The sequence below is a fragment of the Nyctibius grandis genome, chromosome 3 (assembly GCF_013368605.1).
Source record: "Nyctibius grandis isolate bNycGra1 chromosome 3, bNycGra1.pri, whole genome shotgun sequence".
In the NCBI taxonomy this organism is placed as follows: Eukaryota; Metazoa; Chordata; class Aves; order Nyctibiiformes; family Nyctibiidae; genus Nyctibius; species Nyctibius grandis.
The window spans coordinates 46016130-46032239 of NC_090660.1; the positions used below are offsets into that span (position 1 = coordinate 46016130).

Genomic DNA, 16110 nt, shown 5'->3' on the forward strand with positions numbered 1-16110 from the left:
GAACACTGAGTCTTATGCTCTGCCCCAGGGCTGCCCTGGTTCTCTGCCTGGCAGGCTGGCTTTGCTCTGAAGCACACCAACTCTCCATACAATGTATATTTTAATGCCAGCACTGATCTTTAATCAGCATTGCCCTGACCTTACAGTGAAAATATGCCAAAATGTCACAGGTTTCCAAATGAAATGCAAATACTGAACTTTCTGAAATTTACTGATAGTATTTTACTCCTTTACTGCATCTGAGCTGTACCAACGAGACACAACGGAAACAAGGGTTTAAGATTCCTGACAGCAAAGGTAAAGCTCTTTGCACTTGCCACTCTGCAGATGTCTCAGCTGGATGGTCTGTAACACCTCCTGAGAAGAATACGAGTCCTCTGCTTGCTCGCTCACTCAGCATAAAGAAAAGAAGCGATGAAATACTCAAAGTCAGGTCAGCCTACCTTTTGTCGTACGTAACTGTTATTACACAGATGTCACAGCAGCAGGTGCAAAATAAATACCTGGATAATGGAAGCCATTTGCTTTGACTTTAGCCACAGGCATCAGGTCTGATTTACTGGTGGCTGGCAGCTAGAGAGCATGGGAGAGCCAGGTCCCTATAGCCAGCCTCGCCTTTACACGCTCAGAGAAGGGAAAAGATAGCCACAGTGGAAGCTGCTCTGGAGGAGATGGTCTTATTTTTCTCCCATGCCCTCCTCCCCATGCTCCCTACTATTCTGCCAGAGTAGGGAGATTTAGCAGAGCCATGAATCTACGCTTACGCATTGCCCTTTCATCATTTGGACCTCAGTGGATGTACACAATCTGGACCAGTCTTTGCTCAAGGCAAACAAAATAAAGGAGGAGAGTGACATTTCAGTCTTTCATTGCAGAGTCATTCAGGTCACTCGCTGAAATTATAGACACCAGCTCCAGCAATGTTAACAGCCAACTTTAGATTATTAACCATCCTTTGGATAGCAGTACATTTATGGTGCCAGTGTGCAGAGAATTCCTCCAAATTACAGGGTGTCCTAACACAGCCAGTCAAACCACATGGACCTCTAGATGCAGTCAGCGGTGTAATTAAGTCTGTTTTCTCATTTGTACTTTCCTAGCAGCACTCAGAATACACTCTCAACCACTGGATGCTGCTCTTTGCATCAGGCTACGAAAGGAAATAAGAGCGAATGGTGCCTTAACAATAGCTCATTAAGAAGACCTCAAACATTTTCTTTTATTGCATTATTTATGTTTTGGGTGATAATAAAACACTATTTCCAGGGCAAAGTGCACTCAAGAAGCTTATTGGCCTGTAGTGGTTTCATTTGGTTAGATTTACAAGGGGGAAGGCTACAGAAATTTCTTTTACCTGCTGCTTTCCTGAAAGACCTGGGGGTTTTCTTCCCCTCATCAGGCCATACATTGCCAATACCACTGAGATCCACCAAACTTCATCAGCCCTTTCAAATATTTCTGAGAAAGGCAGTGACCGTTTTTTTCCCTAAGGCTCTAAAAATTATTCTTCACTGCAACGATCACTGGCATCCATGGTAGGATCCAATTTTTAATATAATGACCTTCTGCGTACAAGGAAACAAACATGAAGAGGACCTAAACATTTAGATTGCCATGAAAAAGATCATAAAGCTGTTTTCACACACAAGAGTCCATATTAAAAAAACTCAACCAAAATAATACAGATAGCGGTCATGAATGCTTATTCCCTTTCCTTAAATTGTATTTTACAGTTAGTCTAGCACTGCATTAATTACAGTCTTTCTTCATATTCTTTCTTTATTCTCCTACAGAGCCATTCTCACTGTATAACTCTGCTGCTGTATGTTTTGTTACCTATGTACAGATCCAAGAATAAAATTTGGCCCTGACCACCATGGAATATTCATTCACTTTCAAATGTAAGTAAAAGAACTGAAACTAATTAACTGGAAACTGCAACTGCTGAGAATTCCTTGTTTATTATACTGCAACTTCCATCTCTTTAGCTTTTCTTTCTGTTGCTTCTCTGCTATAAACATAACACTAATGACTATTAAAGCTAAAAAAGAAAAAAAAAAAAACACCAAAGCTGAAAGAGGCAGAGGGGATAGAAACTATCAGACATTCCAAAGAGAACATGGGAGAATTTAGGTTGAAAATAGAGGCTATGACACGGAAGGAGTGGATGCTGTGTATGATCCTTGGTATGGAGAGGGGCTCTAACAGAGTTCATGGGCTGTGAATGGATCCCCATGTCTGTATGCAAGAATTAATTAAGAGACTAGACAACAGCTAGGAAGAACTGCTCCTCGTGCTCTTTCAAGCCCTGAAAGTGTTCACTAAATATGCTGAATGTGGATAATAGCATCTTGGTACTAAATGAGAAAGCGTTGTTTAAGTAATTAATATAAAGTACAAATACTTGCATTGTCGGAAAGAGTCTAGTAACCAAAAAACAAACAAACATGGGGAGGACAAAAGATTTCGGATTTTCAATATCATAGCATTAGTTTGACTGTATGTACTATTCACTGCCTTTCTGAACTACAGATCACTAAGATCTCCATCCAGAAATATAATGTACTGGTATTCATCTTGTCAATGATATATACTCAGAGGGCTGTTTCTCTAATTGATGGCTTCATCATTCAATTCCAGATGCATAAGGATAGCTATTGTTATCTAACACTAACTATCATATGTTCCTATTGTTCCACACTTCTCTCCTTGTCAATAGCATCCAAGATATCCTATCTAAATCTTCAAGATAGCAAAAGGAAGGTGCATTATTTGTTGACTCCACACATCGCATTATTAAACGTCTGTGAGCAACCTGCACATCTCCCCACTGACATCTTTCAGTAGTCAAATAAAATTAGACAAGAGAGTACACCAATACAAATAAATACTCAGTTAAATGAAGGCTTTGCATTGAATCCTTAAAGTATTCTAATTCAGGTGCTTGCTAGCAGACACTCGGTTGAAATAAGGACAGTGACACGAGTGTGAGAATGAACTGTGTATGAAAGGGAAGAAGGCAGATTGCTTGATGGTGGAGTCATGGCAGAGGTTTGACAGGAACTGCTTCTCCCAATACAGCTAAGCAGGGAAGGAGAACCCTATTATATGGATGAGTGGGGCCGGCAATGGCATCTTGTCATTCTAACTTGTATAAGTAAGCAAGCTTAATTGCTCCTTGTCTTTTCAAGATGACTTTCCACCAACAATCTCATTATCACACACATATGTTTATTGCACATATCCAAGTCCCTTCATGCAGACCTGAATGCAACGAGGAGAGCAGCAATATTATGTTATCCAGTAACATTGTTTTTTCCTTTTTAACCAGATGGATGTGACCTGCCTTCTCCTTCTGCAAATACTAGGGTGACCAGAGGCAGTGGAACGTACATGAGGATTGGAAAGAATAAAACCAGAGGGAAAGCAAGCTGTCAAGAGAACAGTGTACTGAAGAGGAAAAATGTAAACATGACTTCTGTTTACCAATATTAATATATAAACTTAACATGTTTGTCATGGAATATATTAATATGTATGTTTTCCCATTATGTAGATCTTTTCTTATATTACTTATTAGAAAGGGATATAATCACAATGATGGGGCAAGAATGTCACTTAAAAATTAGGTGATGCCCAGTCAACATAATATAACCACTACAGTGTTGTTTCTGATTTAGATGTGGTGATATCAGTGTAATTGCCGCTGGGAAGAAATTATAATGGCTGTTAATGATAAATAAAATGACAAGAAGGAGCATCCTCCTTCACATATAATTCCAGGCAAAATTCAACTGCTGACTTCCTTAAGCAACTCAGTGCCGTTCACTGATGAAGAGGAAGTAAGCAGGTTTTGTGTAGCTGCATGGCCATAAGAACTGCACTGTCATTTCCCAAGCCCAAGCATGGACACTACAGGTCTAACAGGATTCACCACACTATTTCCACTCAGGGCATATGTAGTAGTGAAGCTCACATAAAGTGAGTCTTAACACAAAGTTAATATTATTCTAACAGAAAGCACTGTGGCTAGCAAACAAAGATAAACGAAAATAGGGTAAAGGCAAGCGTACAATCATGTGTGTGGATACTTTTCAAAGGCCCTAAATACTCCAACCTTGTTTCTGTAAACACAGGCAGCCTTAACCCATGGATCAAAAGACCTTCCTACATTTGTTTTATATCATAAATGTGTCAAGAATGAGCTACGCGAAGCATCGTTCACCCACTACACATGGCTTGTTAGCCTACTTGAGAGCATCTTTCAACTCATTCACATATTAAAAGCCAAGAAACCAACATTTGATTACTAGTTCTAACATAAAGATCAAAGACCGTATCTTCCCCTCTCTGAAGAGCAATAGCCCAATTCTTTTCTCCTCACTCTACAATTACAGAAGAATCAAACCACAAAAACAACCTTATACTCCACATCTCACGAATAATGCAGTTCCAGTCTGTAAAAGCACAAAGTACCCAGTATAGCATACATATATTTTTCCCTAGGCATCGTGGAAGGAAGATAAACATAAGCAGATTTGTAGTCACATCTTCACAATGCACCCAGTCTGCAGCTATCCCAAGATCAGAGACTGCTTGATCCACGGGTGTTATCATAGTGTATAAAATTATACCACCTCTTAAAAGGGAAAATACCACATACCTTACATTTACTCTTAATTATGTATCTTCAAAATCAATTGGTAAATGGTGGTGTAAGGGTTAAATTAAAACAATGCCTTAAATTAAAACCACAAAAAAAGATACAGGCAGTGTTGGTCGACCTGTTATTTCACTATTGTAGCTAGATTTTTAGTTACCTGTTAGTCAAAGAAGTTTAAAAATATAAATAAATAAAAATAAACCCTAACCTGCAGAATAAACCTGTCCACTTTCAGGTGAAACTGATTTGCTAATTCAGTTCTAGCTGATGAAAGCACTTCTGCAGACGGTTTACTCTCAGGCACATATAGCCAAAGAGGGCAGAGGCAGTGAAAGAAAAAGTACAAAAATGAATAGTATGTAACATGCTTTATAAAACATGGGAAATTAACACAGAGAAGACCCTAGTAAAACATCTGAACCACCAGTCTAGCATTTTGAGGTACATAGGATTTTTTTTTTTGGAGGTCTGTTTTACTACAGGGCAGAGATCTGCCAAACCCCAGCTAATTACTTTGGCTCCTTTGCATGAAGATCATTTGATGATAAATTGTTACGGACACATTTAGGCAACAGGTTTTTATAGGATGCCCGGTGCTCTTTATAATGCAATTAGTTTTATTTAGTATATGCTTTTTCTTATGCATTGTTGTTCTTTTGCTGGCAAGCAATAACGATGAAATCTACACCCTTCAAATGGCTGAATCTTCCCACATGTTCCCTGGATTTGAGCTCTCTTTCGGGAACAGTCAGTCATCAAAGGAAAAGGCCTACCTAATGTTTAGTAACAGGAATTTTATTTTACTGCCTGTTTTATGTTTGGGAGAGTTAGAAGGCAAGAATGTGGACTGAGGTGGATCTTATTCATTTGGCAGCTTTGCAAAAGATTCTGAGAACACTTTCTCTTAGAAAGGAAAGCATCCTGATGTGCTCCAAAAGAGCTGCAAATAAAAGCCTTCCTATGAGTTTGCACGTTGAAAGACTCCTTGCAATAGCTACACAAGCACGCTTGAATGAAAAACCACCAATTCAGACACCTCTAAACCTCTGTTCACCAGCAGAGTACAGAGGAGGCACCTAAGGACCCCACATGTCTGCCTTTCTTCCACCAGCGGTCAGGTTCTCCAGGCAACAAGGTTCTCCAGGTGTGTGTCCTTTTCTGCAGGACACACACCTAACATCGGCTACTGCAAAGGTATTATATTCCTGGTTTACCTTTAAGCTGTGCTGGCACTTGTGTATGAGATATCCCTCCCATGTACCCTGTGGGACCCAGTCTGGTAGGCATCCATGTGATATGAATAATCCAGCCCTGAAAAAGAGGTGATCTGAGCACCTACCTGAGATGAAGGCAGAGAAAAGAATTAAATTCAGATCTTCCAAGGTGATTCAAATGCACACTTTTTAGAAGTGCCCTAACCACAAAAATATGGAGACTGTTTTTGAATAGGGATATCCCTTTTTGAAGCTGCTCTGCTTGATATAAATTATACTGAATATAGCAGGAGCCAGAACTCAGACACCCTACTCCTGATCGGCCATCATAATCACTACACCTTAAAGTCCTTTCTCACTAGCCATAATGCTTTCCTCTGCAATACCTTATTTTCTAGGATCTCTGTCGTACAAAGAGTAGAGGCACTGCTCTGCAGCCCGAGAGTCCTGTTAGCACAGGATTTGATTCACGGTTTCCCACTCTGCTACTGCTGCCTGAAAGCACCTAAAGCTTTGCATCTGGGTATCTCCAGCAGCATCCAGATCTTGATGCACTCACTCTTAGTACCTGCACTTGACACAGAAGGTGTTCACCTTTCAGAGCAGGCTCTGGGTCCTAGATATGCTCTGGATACTTAACTGGTTCAGGAAGCAGCCCAAGTCTCCTCTCTCCCATGTGACCATGCTAGCCACTGAGCTAAACAGTCTGTTGAGGTTTGCTCAGTCTCCCTGACCTGGTAAATGTTTGTAAATGCCACATTAAACATATCAGCAAGAGACCTTGGAAGAGCCCCACCCCAAAGCCAGTTACGCAGCATGTGACAGCCCATGGTGGCTCAGGCTGGGGATTAAGGACCGCTGTGCCTTTCCCAAGTGAATCAGCAACAGGAATTCCTTTGGGAAGAGTGCAATTACCAGGGCTGGAATCTAACTGGAATTAACACCCAGCTCCTGTGAAAATTCCCATCCTGAACAATCACTGACAGTCAGGACCTTGGTTTTGCGCCTTGCTGGGAAAACAGCCAGCGCGTGTCTTCAATGGGGTGCTTGCCCCAGGGGCTTGGCATGGGTCGAGCCGCAGGGAAAGAGCTGCCTGCCGGCTTGCCTGCATCCCCTTCAGAAGCAGCTCCCTACCAGCTTCCCCTCAAAACTCCTGCCTCACCCCAGCCTAGTTCAGGCTGGTAACTTCCACTGGATTTTTTAACCACAGGTTGTAGTACTGTGTAATTATGAAAGTACTTTATAAAAGATTTTCAGCCGTACATCCTGAAGAAATACTCAGGGGCCTTGAAAACTTTGTGCTTCCATGCTCTTTCCCACATGCTGCGTGACTGATGTGAAGTACACGTGTGAAAATGGACCAAACTGTCTCTGCACCTTCCCTGACCCCATTTTCCTGAGGCAGGCCTTTCTAGGAAAAGCATTTCCCTTTGGCCACTCTGACCAAATGGATACGGCCTGCAGCAGGGAGCAAGCGGAGCTAGCACCTCGCTTTCCCTGCACAGAGACTTCATGCAGTCTCTGGCCCAGACCTCTCTGTTCATGTAGTGCTGTTCTTCAGTGGGAGGTAGAGGACTACCTGTGATCATGGAGAACTGTGCGGATAAAAATGGATTGAAAAGTATTTATAGCTCAGAATTAAAAGTGATGAGACAAAAAACAATCCCCCTGATTGAATCCCTGTGTTACTTTCAAAGAATCAACAAAATATAATGAGCAATTGTTATTGTACAGGTCTCTTACATTCCTGATGGAAACAGTTGCACAGATTTCAAAATCTCTCCCACTTTCTGAGCCTGAATAATCTTTGCTTTGAAGTACATTATTGCACATATGTCAGCTTAGATGGGTTAGTGAGCTGGCATATGACACACGCTGGCAAAAGGGGCCAACTAAATGAAATGTAAAGTGGCATTATTTCTCCTGAGTGAGGGCCTTATTCAGCCCAAACATGTCTGAATCATGCCGAACTTTAAGCGGGCACTTAAGTGCCCTGCCAAAGGAGAAGAGGGGAATTGCTTCCATGCTTGGAGTGAAGCACGTGGAGCTTAAGTGCTTTGTGGAACCCCAGCCTAAACTAATAGCATTGTATTTCTTGTTCACCGAGAACAAAAGCAAGCCAGTTTGGGATCACTCTGACCTAGATGCTATCAGAGGTTAGCAAAAATGACTGGTCAGACCTGTCAGGACTAAACAGCTGCATCAAGCAATGGGGTAGTGGGGGGGGGGTGTCTGGAGGGAGGAGGGCACCGGAGTTGCAAATAGAGAGACAGAGGAGCGGGAGAAAGAGATGGAAACTACGTGTCCTGAATATGTATGAACGTGCGTGTGTGTGCGTGTGTGTGTGTGTGTGTGTGTGTGTGTGTGTGTGTGTTTGCTGCAGCTGAAACTCGTGTCTTATCATTTGCATATACACAGATCACCGGACATCTTTCGACTAACCTTTCAGAAGCAACCTTATGGCACCTTGACTCCCATGGTCTCAGCACTCCTTGGGCTCCATTTCTATAAATTACAGTACAAAAGGATAATAGCCTGTTAGCAGTCCCAGCATTGTGTGACATACAAAGCACCAAGAGCAGAAGTATTTTCCTTGCCATCCTGTGCCCCTTTTGTGGACCAGGTATAGCCCCACTTGTGAAATGTGGTAGTGTGCCAGCAGTTTCTGACCTGATTGCAAAGCTAACTAAAGCTAATTTATCATGGCAGGTTAATCAGGATGACAAGGTTGGATAGGTGACATTCTCCAAAATCTCCAATTTGTTGTTTTTTTTTTTTTAATCCCCTTAGCAATTTATTTTCTGAATAGCAAAGTTTTCCCCAAGAATGTTCCAAAATATAGTCAAGGTTAACCATGCTGTGAGCTTATTCAATATTTATGATTCTTTTTTATTTGTACTAGGACTTTTTGGGGACTCCAAATATCCCATTAATCAAACAGAGTGACAAAATAGGCCATTTGACAATTTGTACAGGGGCTGCATATTTTTTTTTCCCATTCAAGAATAAAGAACCAACTTAACTTCATCAACAGTTCCTGATTAATTGTTATGAAGTGTCATCCATAAATTTTCCTTCGATCTAATAATCCCTTCAGAAGACTTAACAATATCCCCAGTGATTTGGGTTTTATTGAGGGCTGAGTTGCTGGAGAAGCAGTGACACAAATAGCTCAAGTGAACTGAGACACCTCTGTGGACAGTCTTCACAGAGTTGACAGTTCTGAAATACAATTATCAGTGTGATCTGCTTAAGAATTCATCATCAGCTCCTGCCTTCTGAAGACTTAAAAACATACTGAGGCATACAAAGAAAAAGAGGTGATAAGAAGGCATCATTTTCTTCCAGCCTCGTAACTGTAAATTGAAGAAAATTATTTTCTTTGCCTGCAGCTCATTGGCATATAGGCAGCATTATATTATAATTTCATAAGCATAAATCCTTTGAATAAATTTCAGAAGAATAACTGAATTAGAAATGCAAGTAAAGTATCTAAAAAACTTAACTGTACTAGGCAGGAAAAACTGGATGCGAGTAAAACTGGCATGGGGAGATTTACTGTCTGCCTGCTCATCCCCTGTCTGTGAAGGGAATACTCCCCCACTCCTCCCACTAACCTGATCCAGCTAAGGTAAATTTTAAGGAGGAAAAAAAATGTTAATTTCAACCATCATTTCCACACACAGCAGAAAAATGTGAAATCTAACCCACCTTGCTGCCTTCTTTTACAGAATTTCAGCAGTATTTCATCATTAATTAATCCTGGAGATACAACAGGCTTGGGGTTTGTTGTAATTATTGTTATTTGTTTATTTATTAGTAGTAAGCATATGGGAGATCAAAAGCATGCCTTCCAACTGTTCCCTAGCAACAAGTCAGTCAGTTATTCACACAGAAGTCTCCCAACCTTCCCACAAAGTGAATCTGGGATACAGCTCTCCCCCATTGCCATCCTTGCCCCATCCCATGGGCCAGGGGATGCTGACGCTCTCCAATGTCCGGCCAGGTGAACTGCACAAGTGTCTGCGAAGGGGCAGAAATAACTCACCTTTTCCGAGAAGCCCTGGGGAAAGGCTTGGTTTTATAGTTGCATCATAAGACGATTGCAAGTCAGGAGATCGAAGTTAAGCCTTGTTATTGACTTTCTGTCCAATTTGGGCGAGTACTTGCTCCTCAGTTACTTGCCTGCCTTTGGGAATTTAGGCTCTCGTCTTTCTGTGACTCAGCTACTCTTCTTTAAAATGGGCATGTTTGTATCATATTCTCCACTTTTTTTTTTTCTGCTTTGTCTGTTATGATGTGAGTGTTATTATTACGGTACATTTTCAGTTGACCTTGATTGCTAAGACCACTGCCAAATTTGGTGCAAAACTCCTAGGATTTCAGCTGGAGAAGGTTCAGTATGAACCTAATTATGAAGGACAATAACTACTACCCAGGTTGTCTGAACTAGTGTGAAACCCACACAACTGCACGGTTAAAGCCATGTGTGTATGTCCACTTTGATTGATCTATTAGTTGTTCGCAAAGGCAGAGTAGCTCTGGGAGCATCCCGTAGGTACTACAGAGCCAGGGCCAGTGGCTCTGCTTTAGCTTGCTCCTGTCTGCAGTGTGGAAAACCAGATCATCATCTTCGCTGTTGCCCAATTTTTGCTGCAGAACATACTGTGCCGCAGCACCTTCTGCATGGAAGAGATGGAACGTTTCCTCCAGTTCCTCCAGCTGCCATGCAGAATAGAGCCAAAGTATGGCAACATGAACATGTCTTTAGTGTACAGGGCAATCCATAGCCACTACAGGGCATAGTACTTCTCTCCTATCTTCAACATGCTGCGTAAGTATTGATTAGTTACACCACACCTTGAATTTACTGCAGTTTCAACACACAAAACTTACAGGTGTTGCACAATGTGGGCTGCTCAGCTTGCATCAACCTGAAAGACCACAGGGGAAAACACAAGAAAATTCTGTAATATTATGTGCTATGGCTCATCGGTGGACTTAGATAAACAGATTTACACAAGTGATGTAAAGTTTGTATGGGACTTATAATATGAATCAGATGCCCGTTTAGACTAGACAGTAGGAAAATTAGGCTAGAGGGGATCTCAGGAGGTCATCTAGTTCATCTTGCTAATCTCTGTTGGTATGTCTGTACAGCTAAATTAGTCACAAACATGGAAAATATGGATCCCCTTGCTCCCAATATTGCTAGAAGAAAAAGTGTATGTGTGAGGGGAGAGTGGGAGGATAAACTTTCCTAAATAAGCTGCGTAAGCCCACTGGATGATTTCCAAGGACTTATAACCCTTTTGGATGACAGAGAAATTTCCCTGTAACACACTGGCCAATAGCTGTAACATGTTCTAGTCTCTAATGGCCCTCTCAGCAAGGGCCACTTCATGCCAGGCTTCAAATCTGGTCCCTCGGAGATTTTAGCAGATGAACTATTAGAAAAAAAAAATCTGCTTCCTTGATTCTTGGACTCTTCTCCCGCTCAAGAATAACCGAATCACTTTTATCTTAAACTATTAAAAATTTTCATTTTGCCAGAGACCAGGCCTGGAACATGTTATCTTGGTAAGTAAAGCATTTGGAAAGCTCTGAGCAACTCAAAACAGAGGATTAGGATGGAAATGATCAGCTGTATACCACATACTTAGCTACCCTCTCTTGCAGCTGCTTCTGTGGCCGGCTGGATCTTGCACTCAGTGAACACACTCTGTGTCTTTTCATTGGTTACACTGAGCTCCAGAGGAAAGAGATTCTAGTGGCCCCAGCTTTCTGGTTTTCACATGTTATGTGTTCAGGACCCCAAAAATAGAGGTTACCTACTTATTAACATCCCACTAAATAATTAAGCTTAAATTGATCCTTTCCCACATGAATCAAGGAGGTGTCCTCATATTCACCACCTCACCAAAGCCAAACAATAGAAAAAGTTTTCCAGGTTTGTTTTTAATAGGGATGCATGGAGGCATGGCTCTTGTCTCCCGTAACTCTTCCCTGTTTCTTCCCTGGCTCGATGGGCGTATGGGACTGTAACTTTTTGTGGTTTTAGCTTCCCTGAGGCCGTTGGCATGGAGGATAACAAGAGAGGAGGCAGCAGTGCCTTAGACTGTGTAGTATTTTTCTTGACTACTTCTCTTTCAGTCAAGGAAGAGACAATTTGTATGCATCCCTAAAATATTCCCACCTATTCACCTGTGTCTCCCCAGACTTTCATGCCAGGGTAGCGTAGCAGGAGTTGCTTTAGTCCGCAGATGAACTGAAGTGGATGGTACTTACTGATAGAGAACTTCATTCTCTCCTATGAGATGTAGAGCCTCGTGCTTTCAGCTCTGGGGTCTGGGATTTCCACCTCCAGGATCAGCCGAGGTGGTGGCTGTCACATGAAGGTGAATTTTGTGGGTGATGAGAAGCCATTGCAAACTTTAGGTGCTGGGAGGCTCATGCCCCAGAAGTGAGCAAGCCAGCCTGTGAGCAGACAGGGAAAGGAGCACTTTGTTCATGGATCGAGGTATCACTGTCAGCCCACTCTGGTCAAAACACACACATACACATACAGGCACGCATACAAGCAGGGTCGGTGGAATAACTAAATTCTGGCAGACAGCCTTCTCCCTGCACACAAAGAGCAACACCTGACCCGTGAGGCATCCCAGCAGCTTTGGCACTAGTGGAGACTACAGGGCACCTCTGTTCTCCCCCACTTGGCACAGCCACCTCCAAGCAAAGGTGTGGAATTTAGCAGGTGGGGTACAGGGCTGCAAGCACGAGATATTTGTCATACTACAAGTTGCCTTTTTTTTTTCCTGGGGAAAAATATTGTCACTTTTTTCATCAATTTAATTAGATACAATTTGTCTCAGCTTTTCTCTGCAGCATTTGTTTACTTTCTCATCAGGACCGACGCAGGCCAATTAGTGTAGTGTAATTGTTTAACCTAGTCAGTGTGCTGCGCTGGGTAGAAGAATGTGCTCATTGAGAGGGAGGCAGAGATGAAGGAGCAGTCACTGGCTGCGGTGTGGTGCGAGGGCCTTCAGGAATTGCTGACATGACACCGTCCCCTGGAAGCGCAAGTTGCTCTGACATCCCGGCAGCGCCGATTCCTTGTTCTCTGTCACCACTATCACGGTATGATCAATTCCAGAGCTAATTCTTCAACCGCACTGTGCCCAAAGCGCTGTGCAGCATTATCTCCTTCATAGGATGCCCCCTGAAAGCAAAATCTACTGCAACCATAGAAACCAGAGGACTTAAGTGATGTGTCATGTACATGTACCGTCTCTGTTTTCAGTACCTTTGCCAAGAACACAATGTGAGAGCCTGTAAGAAGGTTTATTTCATTCCTTCATCCCATACCTCTGTAATGACAGGCAGAAATCGGCCACAAAATAGCTGATGGGTGCTTGCTTCTCTCTCTGACGTTATGCAGAGCTGCCAGAGGAACCGGGCTGCTGCTGCCAGCAGTGGGGATGCAGGCAGATAAAGGGTAGTGGGGCTGGTTCAGTGGGGAGCCCAGTGCTGAGAGTGGCTTTCGCAGGGAGGGTGGTGAGTGGAACAAAAGGCAGTAAGTGGGATCCTGATGACAAAATATTTAAAGTTGCTTCAGCTCTGCTGATCAGCTTAAATGTTGATCAAATGCATATAGTTGTGCCATGCCGTGGAAGCAGTTTTCATGAGCCTGTAAAAGCTATTGACTTTTTTTTTTCCCCTTTACTGTGGAGAGTGGGGGAGGGAAAAAAAGACCACTCAGGTGGCCATTGCAAATACACACCAGCCTTGTTTGCCAGAGCTACCACAGCTACAAAAGAAACGGGCATTTTTAAATGAAACAATAATTGAAGAGAGGAAGAAAATACCTTTCATTTTTTTATTTTTTTCCTTTTCCTTCTCTTTCTTTCGTTCTTCTTTTAAATCAGACCGATGTTGTGATTAACTTGCATTCTGCAGCACAGTTGATGTGACAGTGAACCACATTAATCCCATTATGCAAAATCCAGTTCACAAGTGGTTTTTCTTTTTTCTTTTATTTTCCAAAATTATGTCAATTTCCCCATAAATTGGAGAGACCATGTCAGATTTCTGTATTGCACATAGACACTACACAGTGCTGTATGTCTATATTCCTTTAATGCAGTAAGATACAAATTTTAGCTCAGTGGCACAAATTAAGATTCATAACTTTAATGCTGATGTTTCTGTTTACATGAAGCTTGTAGGAGAATTTCCATTAGTTTTGGCATTCATTTTCATTCTTGCATTTCATAACATACCAACTATTAAAAACAAAAGCATGAAGATCTTTAAAAAATAACCAACCAGCCACCTGAAATAAAAATACTTAATTATTTTGATAATGGAAGCATGATTTTTTTCTCTCTCACTTCTTTTCCGCCCCCCCTTCTTCCCTTTTAAAGGAATTTGCTGCCTGTGGTAAACAAGCCTCCTTGAGGCTCCCCGTCGTGTGCGTGGTGTCAGGCGGCTGGAGCAGGAGACATTTCCACAACTGCTACCCTTTTAGCTGAATGTGGCCATGCAGTAGGTGGCCAAATCTGTTTGGCTTTCACTGAGATCTGTGAATTCCCTGCATCCAACCAACTTGTCAAATTAAAACCTTTCCTGCTCTGCGCCAAAGAACAGACGTGCGATGGAAGCTTCTTGCACTCTAGCCCTTTGTCGCCAGCACGCTGAGCTCCCAACATCTGCTCGCTGGACTCAGCTTTTGCACCTTGTTCATTTATAATGCAGCAAACCTCAGCTTCCTCAGCACACGAGCTAACGTGCCCCTGGTTTAAAAAAAGAAATCCAGAAAAAGGAACGTCGGGCAGGGAGGAGAAGAGAAATTGAGGCTCTAATGTCTATGTTCCTCACCCATTTGGGAATAGATATATTTTTAAGTGGGGGGTTTGTTGGATTGTACTTTTTTATCCCAGTAATGCTTTCTTGTACAGTGGATTGTTGACTTTTTTTCCATGCTTTAGATTTATTAGACATGTGTCAAGTTGTCAGCCTCCTACCGCTTGCATTTGTGTCCACCTTGCAAACAGCAGGGAAAAATATTTTTTCCTTTCTCTCTCTCTCTTTCTCTCTCTCCTGTGAATGTTCACTTCTTGGCAGCTCTGAAACAAATTTTGAACAGTTGCTGTTCCTATTGATAGCAGTAGTTTGATGTTAAAAAAAGGGGGTTTTATTTTCCCCAAAGTTTCTGACATATACTGTCATATCATCTCACATCCTACCCTGATGCATCAAAACTAAACCAAACCAAACCAAGGAAAAGAAAAAAAGGCAGAAAGAGGGGGAGGGCATAAAGCAGCATGTTCACACAGCTCCTGAGCCACTGAAGAACACCCGCCCATCTGTTCACCATTTCAGTCCCTTTGTTCTATCTTTATTATATATATTCCTCAATAAAATGAATTCCTGCTACTTTGACGACATTTCAACACATGCCTCTTAGCCTGCGTTTGAACTGTCTGCGAGGATCTCCTCGCTCCCCTCCTCTCGCTTGCCGTCAGCAGCTGAGATGAGGAGGTACCTACCAGACAAGCCGAGCCAGGGGGATGAAGCCTCCGAGGCAGCGAACAGCTCCCAGCAGCAGAACCAGGGTCTCCGGGAAACCGTTCCAGGTGGGGAATCCTGCGGAGACAGGCCCACATACTGAGAATAAGACACTGTGTGTTATGTGTTTGCTGCCACCTGAATTTGTTGAGGCTGAGGCACCTCTGCACGGCGCAGGGCTCTCCGTGCAGATACTAGCTGTTTCCTTCAACCCTACAGAACGAATGCTCAGATTTGATATTTTTGCCCACTTTAAAGATCAGCTACAGATGTCCACTCTCACACACCAAAACGCATGTACCTAACCTTCAGATGACTAAATTTTAGCCACAGCTGTCCCTAACTCTTAGCACTTCCTTTCCTTTCCTGACTCATCTCCTTCTGTATCCAGCCATATACCTTCACACGTTTTAAAATGACCTGTTGGAAGAACAGGTCTGAAGGTCTGAGATCTTAGCTCCTCACCTGGCTATCTGATTACTTCTCTCTCTTGTCATGCAACTGTTTTCCTAGAAACAGACTGTCTTACAACAGAGGATCCAGAATGGCATGGAAATGTCATTTTTTGCAAGTTACTGCCTACCAGGTGCATCCTGTTGAGGAGAAACATGAACTAGGTGAAATGGGGTACTCCAGTACACTTTGCTTTGGTTCATATAACAGCAG

The 16110-nt window shown here is 42.4% G+C and overlaps 1 long non-coding RNA gene across 1 annotated transcript; it reads left to right on the forward strand.

The window, feature by feature from the left end:
- The first annotated feature begins 326 nt into the window (after nucleotides 1-326).
- Nucleotides 327-3468, forward strand: LOC137661309 (uncharacterized). Its single transcript, XR_011047845.1, has 3 exons — nucleotides 327-433; nucleotides 1794-1901; nucleotides 3332-3468. It is a non-coding gene; the product is annotated as an uncharacterized lncRNA (long non-coding RNA).
- The last annotated feature ends 12642 nt before the right edge of the window (nucleotides 3469-16110 follow it).